Source organism: Jaculus jaculus, chromosome 20 (assembly GCF_020740685.1).
Source record: "Jaculus jaculus isolate mJacJac1 chromosome 20, mJacJac1.mat.Y.cur, whole genome shotgun sequence".
In the NCBI taxonomy this organism is placed as follows: domain Eukaryota; kingdom Metazoa; phylum Chordata; class Mammalia; order Rodentia; family Dipodidae; genus Jaculus; species Jaculus jaculus.
The window spans coordinates 22,644,201-22,650,200 of NC_059121.1; positions in this window are offsets into that span (position 1 = coordinate 22,644,201).

Consider the following 6,000-nt stretch of genomic DNA (forward strand, 5'->3'; position numbering starts at 1 on the left):
GTTCTCCTTCCTCTCACATATAGGTGAGGACAAAGGATCAGGTTAACAAATAGCTCTGGGCACTCAGCTCCTAGGTGCCAGGGTGCCCTGTGACGACACTGCGCAATCTCCCCACCCCTCACCTCGTCTCTGTGGACATCTTTGCCAACCCACCTGCAGGGGGTGCTGTGCGACCTTTTAATGTGGCTGCTTCTAGTTTGTTTCAGGACAGCAGCGTTTTGGAAACCGAAATATATTGAAACGTCTAAAATCCGTACAAAACGTGACTTAAATCCAACATTTAAAACTGCACGATTTGCCCAGTGTGGTGGCGCACGCCTTTCATCCCTGCGCAGAGGTAGGAGGAGCGCCGTGAGTTCGAGGCCACCCTGAAGGCTACAGAGTGAATTCCAGATCAGCCTGGGGTACAGCGAGATCTTACCTGGAAAAACCAAAACAACAACAGAACTCCCCCACCAAAACCCACCTGCATAATTCAGTGGGCCTTAATATTTTCCAGCATGATGAAGTTGGGTACCCATGCCATATCTTTTCCGGCATGAGAGATGGACTCCAGGGTCTTGTGTATACTACAGTTACGTCCCCAGACCTCACCCATGTCATATCTAATTAATTGCCCTATGCTCATTACCCGTTTTTCCTCTTCCCAATTAATGGCAACCACTTATCTTTCCGTATCTGTGGACACGCCTGCTCAGGACATTTCACGTAAGTGGCCTGTGTGTCTGCCCTCTTTCATTGAGATTTTTAAAGATTCATCCTTATTCATACAGGCTAGCTCAACATTTGTTCTTGTAAAAAGATTTTTATTTATTTGCAAGGAGGGTCAGAGTGAGCGAGAGAAAACCTAGACTTCCTGCCACGGCGAATGAGCTTCAGACACATAGGCCATTCTGTGCATCTAGCCTTAGGTGGGTACTGGGGAGATCAAACCTGGGCCTTGAGGCTAAACTGCTCAGCCAGCTCTCAGTATTTCATTTTTATTTATTTATTTATTATTGACAACTTCCATAATCGTAGACAATATCCCACAGTAATGCCCTCCCTCCCCCCACTTTCCCCTTTGAACCTCCATCCTCCATCATATCTCTTCCCCCTCTCAATCAGTCTCTCTTTTATTTTGATGTCATGATCTTTTCCTCCTCTTATGATGGTCTTGTGTAGGTAGTGTCAGGCACTGTGAGCTCATGGATATCCAGGCCATTTTGTGTCAGTATTTCATTTTTATGGATGAGTAATATCCCATTGCATGGATTTTGCATATAGTTGTCTCTGGATAGAATTTTGGGTTGCTTTTACTTTTTAGCTATTATAAATAATGCTGTTATGAATACACACACACACGTATATACATATACTCCCATTTCTGTAAGAACATACCTTTTCATTTCTCTTGGGTATATAACGGAGGATGGCATTGCTGGGTAAAATGGGAACTCTAACCTTTCAGGAAGTGCAAAACGACTTCCCACAGTGGCTGTGCCTTGTCACGTTTCCACAAGGAACATTCCAGTTTCTCCAAGGCCTCAGCCACACCTGCTGCTGTCTGTCCTTTGACGATGACCATCTCTAGGAGGAGTCGTGGTAGGTCATTTTTGACTGCAGGCTCTGGGGACATTCCTACATTTCACATAATTCCAACTTTATAGATTTGCAAACGGAGGCGAAGATGGTTTCTGTGCTCGAGGTCTTGATAGAGAAGGGGCCGGTGTCGGCCTGGCAGACCCGTGGTCTCTCCACCAGCTGGTTGTGAGGTCTGCGGCAGTCGTAGCCACGGGAATATAGAACGTGTAGAGATCCGTCCAAACACAGTGCAGAACGCAGGAGGGAAAGTCTTGTGACTGAGACGGGAGTGAAGTATTATGTGAGATGCAATTTATCTCTTTCCAATTACCCCCTTTATTTATTTTTTTTCTTTTGGTAGGGTCTTGTGCTAGCCCAGGCTGACCTAGAATTCACTATGTAGTCTCAGCCTGGACTCAAACTTACAGAGATCCTCCTACCTCGGCCTGACACAGTTCTGGGATTAAAGGCGTGGGTCGACACGTCCAGCCTCGGTTATATTCTTTTTTTTTTTATTTTTATTTTTTTTTATTTATTTATTTGAGAGCGACAGACACAGAGAGAAAGACAGATAGAGGGAGAGAGAGAATGGGTGCGCCAGGGCTTCCAGCCTCTGCAAACGAACTCCAGACACGTGCGCCCCCTTGTGCATCTGGCTAACGTGGGACCTGGGGAACCGAGCCTCGAACCGGGGTCCTTAGGCTTCACAGGCAAGCGCTTAATCGCTAAGCCATCTCTCCAGCCCTCGGTTATATTCTTCACACCATAGACCTGGCCCTGCTGCGCGCCCTTCAGAACCTGCAGTAACTATCCCTTTATATGTGGTTCCAGCTCATCTTCTGCTCGCCTTTGTGCACTTTGAGGGCCGTGTTCATGTCTTGAGCCCCTTGGTATTTCGTGTTGGGAACCGTGCCCGGCACGTGGCAGGCCCTCAGGGAAACCTTGATGTGCTAGAATGGGCAGATGGGCTACAATCACTGGAGACAGACGTCGTGAACACTGGGCTCTCCCGAGAGAGAGCGCGCAAGAGATAGATGAAGCACACTGGTGGCTGGATAAGTGAGCCATGTTCTGTTGCATACGGTTTATTAAGAACACGACTGAACAGCGCTGTAGGGGCGGCTCAGCAGTTAAGGCACTTGCCTGCAAAGCCAAAGGACCCAGGTTCGATTCCCCAGGACCCATGTTAACCAGATGCACAAGGTGTGTGTGTGGGGGGGGGGGCGCAAGCATCTGGAGTTTGTTTGCAGTGGCTGGAGGCCCTGGTGCGCCCATTCTCTCTCTCTCTCTCTCTGTCTTTCTCAAAGAAATAAATAAATAAAAGTAAAATATATTTTTTAAAAAAGAACACCATTGCGCTAAGGGTGGTTAGCTGCATCTGTATGTTAATTACGGCAAAATGCAAACCCTTATGCTGGGTGAACTGAGGAATATGAAACTTCCGTGTGCTTATAGTTAGTGGGTAGGTAAGGCACTTGCCCTAAACTGTACTTGGCCTCGAACTTCAAACATTCCAAATGCCAAGCCAAGTGTGATGGCGCACACCTTTAATCCTAGCACTTGGGAGGCAGAGGCAGGAGGATCACTGTGAGTTTGAAGCCACCCTGAGACTACATAGTGAATTCCAGGTCAGCCTGGGCTAGAAAGAGTCCCTACCTCAAAAAAAAAAAAAAAAAAAAAAAAAAAAAAACAAACAAAAACAAAAACAAAGTTCCAGTTATCTAAAACCCACAATGGATCCTTTTTCATTGTTTTTTTTTCTTAAATAATTTTTGTGAAAAATTAAAATATACAGAAATACATGGTAAGAAGTGACAATCTGTGCATCCCCGTGAACTTTCATGCTGAATAAAATCTCAGGCTCTAAATTCTAAGGGCCAGACATATCTTGGTGCTGCCTTTGAAAGAATTAAGAATATTTTGTCATTTGGTGGGAGGGATTAACTTCTTTTTAGTAACAAGCAGAAAAGTGACAGTTCTCAAATCCTGAGTGAAGCAGAGAGAGCGCTCCTGAATTGAGGAACTTTCCCCGCAAAGTTCTCTCTTGCTATGGGGGAGATAAAAGCCAAGCTGCAGGTCAGCAAGTCACTCAGCGTGCAGGCAGGGAGCACTTGCTTTCACTGACCAACTGTCTGGATGGGCTGTGACTTGCTCACAAAGCCAGCAGGGTACCAGTCACGTTTAACCCTCACCCCCCCTTTATTTGGTGGCTACAGCAGGGGTCTGCTTTGAAGGATGTCGTATGACTCCTGCGATGGTTTTCTTTATCCAGCTGAGGTATTTGTTTGTAAGGAGACTATAGATGCCAGGCTTCTTGTGGTCTCCACACTTCCCAAAGGAAGCAATGCCCCTGAAAATGTTATCACGTGTCAGAGGACTTCCAGAATGTCTTAAATGTCAGTGCTTTCCCAAGGTAGTCATTTGGCATCTTATTTATCCATGCCTTTTGTTTCTCTTTCCCTGTCTTAAGGCCAATTGGCTTATTTTTTTAAAAAACTTTCTAATTTATTTTATTTTATTTTATTTTTTGGTTTTTCGAGGTGGGGTCTCACTAGAGCCCAGGCTGACCTGGAATTCACTATGGAGTCTCAGGTTGGCCTCGAACTCATGATGATCCTCCTACCTCTGCCTCCGAGTGCTGGGATTAAAGGTGTGTGCCACCACGCCTTTCTAATTTTTTATTAGGATACTATATAAAAGTTCTCCAATAGCTGAGGTGAAAGCTTCTATCATTGTGACAACATGTGCCTGAGGTAATCTGTTTCAAAGAGAAAAGCTTTATTTAGACTCATGGCTGTGGAGGCTTCAGCCCGTGGTTAATTGGCCCTGCTGTGGTTGCTTTTGAGCCTTTGGTGAGGCAGCGCTTTGGGGTTGGAGCCTATGGCAGAAGATGTCTGTGCACTCCACGGTGCCTGGGAAGTTTAAGAGGGAGAGAGAAGGAGGGTCCAGGGTCTCACTGTCCCATTTAGGAGCAGACTTCTAGAGACCTGACTTCCCTCCAGTAGGTCCCACCCACCTCCCAATAGTGCCACAGCCTGGGGAGCAAAGCCATGGGCCTTTGGAGGACGGCCACAGTCCAAACGTCACTACCAGGCATTAGTGGCTACATGGCAGAGGGACATGATCCCTGGAAGCAGGCAGGCTGGCAGAGAGCCGAGAGCTTCCTGTCCCAGCGTCTGACATGCCAAGGTAAGAGCCTGTCATGGAGGACCAGGAGGCTTGCTCCCAGTTTCAGGTCTGCCTTTTTACGTATCCTACCAGCAGCGAGGAAGCCTGCATCTTAATGCTGCTCAGAGGATTTACTGAAGAGACATATATGAAAGACAGGCAAATGTCGGTTTGGCCAATGGTTACATACTCAGTGATGCTTTAATGTCCTGAGAGGTCTCTGTCCCATTTTTCTGTTGTGAAACCATATAGAACCTGCTGGCTTCAGACAGCAGCCTGCTAGCTTCTCTGACAACTCCGTGAGTTGAGGAGGTACAGGGCTGTGCCCCCACTTTGTTGGGTCTCTAGTCTCCAGGGGTCTTACCTAGTCCGCAGGATCCAAGAAGGTTCATCCCCGAGATGGGAGGGAGTTAGTGCAGCTGCCTGAGACCTTCCTCCACATGGTCTTTCCACACAGCTACGCTGAGCTTCTCACACGGTGTGTGCCTTCCTTGGAGTGGACGCAGTGGGGCAGTAGGGTCAGCCTGTTTTCTTTCCATCTGAGAACCCTGTCCTCTGCCTCCTGAGTGCTGGGATCAAAGGCCTGAGCCACCATGCCCGGCTTGAAAGGGCTTTCTAAGCAACACAGCTCAGCTCATTGGCTCCCTGGAGGTTCAGGAGTGGTTAGGCAGCCCAGAGCCAATTGACTTATTTTTACACATTTTTTTGTTTATTTTTATTTATTTATTTGAGAGTGACAGACAGAGAGAGAAAGAGGCAGAGGGAGAAAGAGAGAGAGAGAGAATGGATGTGCCAGGGCCTCCAGCCACTGCAAACGAACTCCAGACGCGTGCGCCCCCTTGTGCATCTGGCTAACGTGGGTCCTGGGGAATTGAGCCTTGAACCAGGGTCCTTAGGCTTCACAGGCAAGCACTTGACCGCTAAGCTATCTCTCCAGTCCTATTTTAAGACATTTTTATTGATCTATTTGTGAAGAGAGGAGGAGAGTGAGTATGGCACACCAGAGCCTCTTGCTCAGTAATTAAAGGTGCTTGCTTGCAAAGCCCGATGACCCAGGTTCAATTCCCCAGTGCCTATGTAAAGCCAGATGCACTGAGTAGCCCGTGCATCTGGAGCTCACTTGCAAAGGCAGGAGATGGTGCACATTCCTCTACTTGCTTTCTCTCTGTCTGTCTCTCTCTCAAATAAATAAATAAATTTTTTTTAAAATGGTGACAAACAATTGTTTCTTTCCATTGAGCTGTGTCCTCTTTTCTTGGTCAATAAATG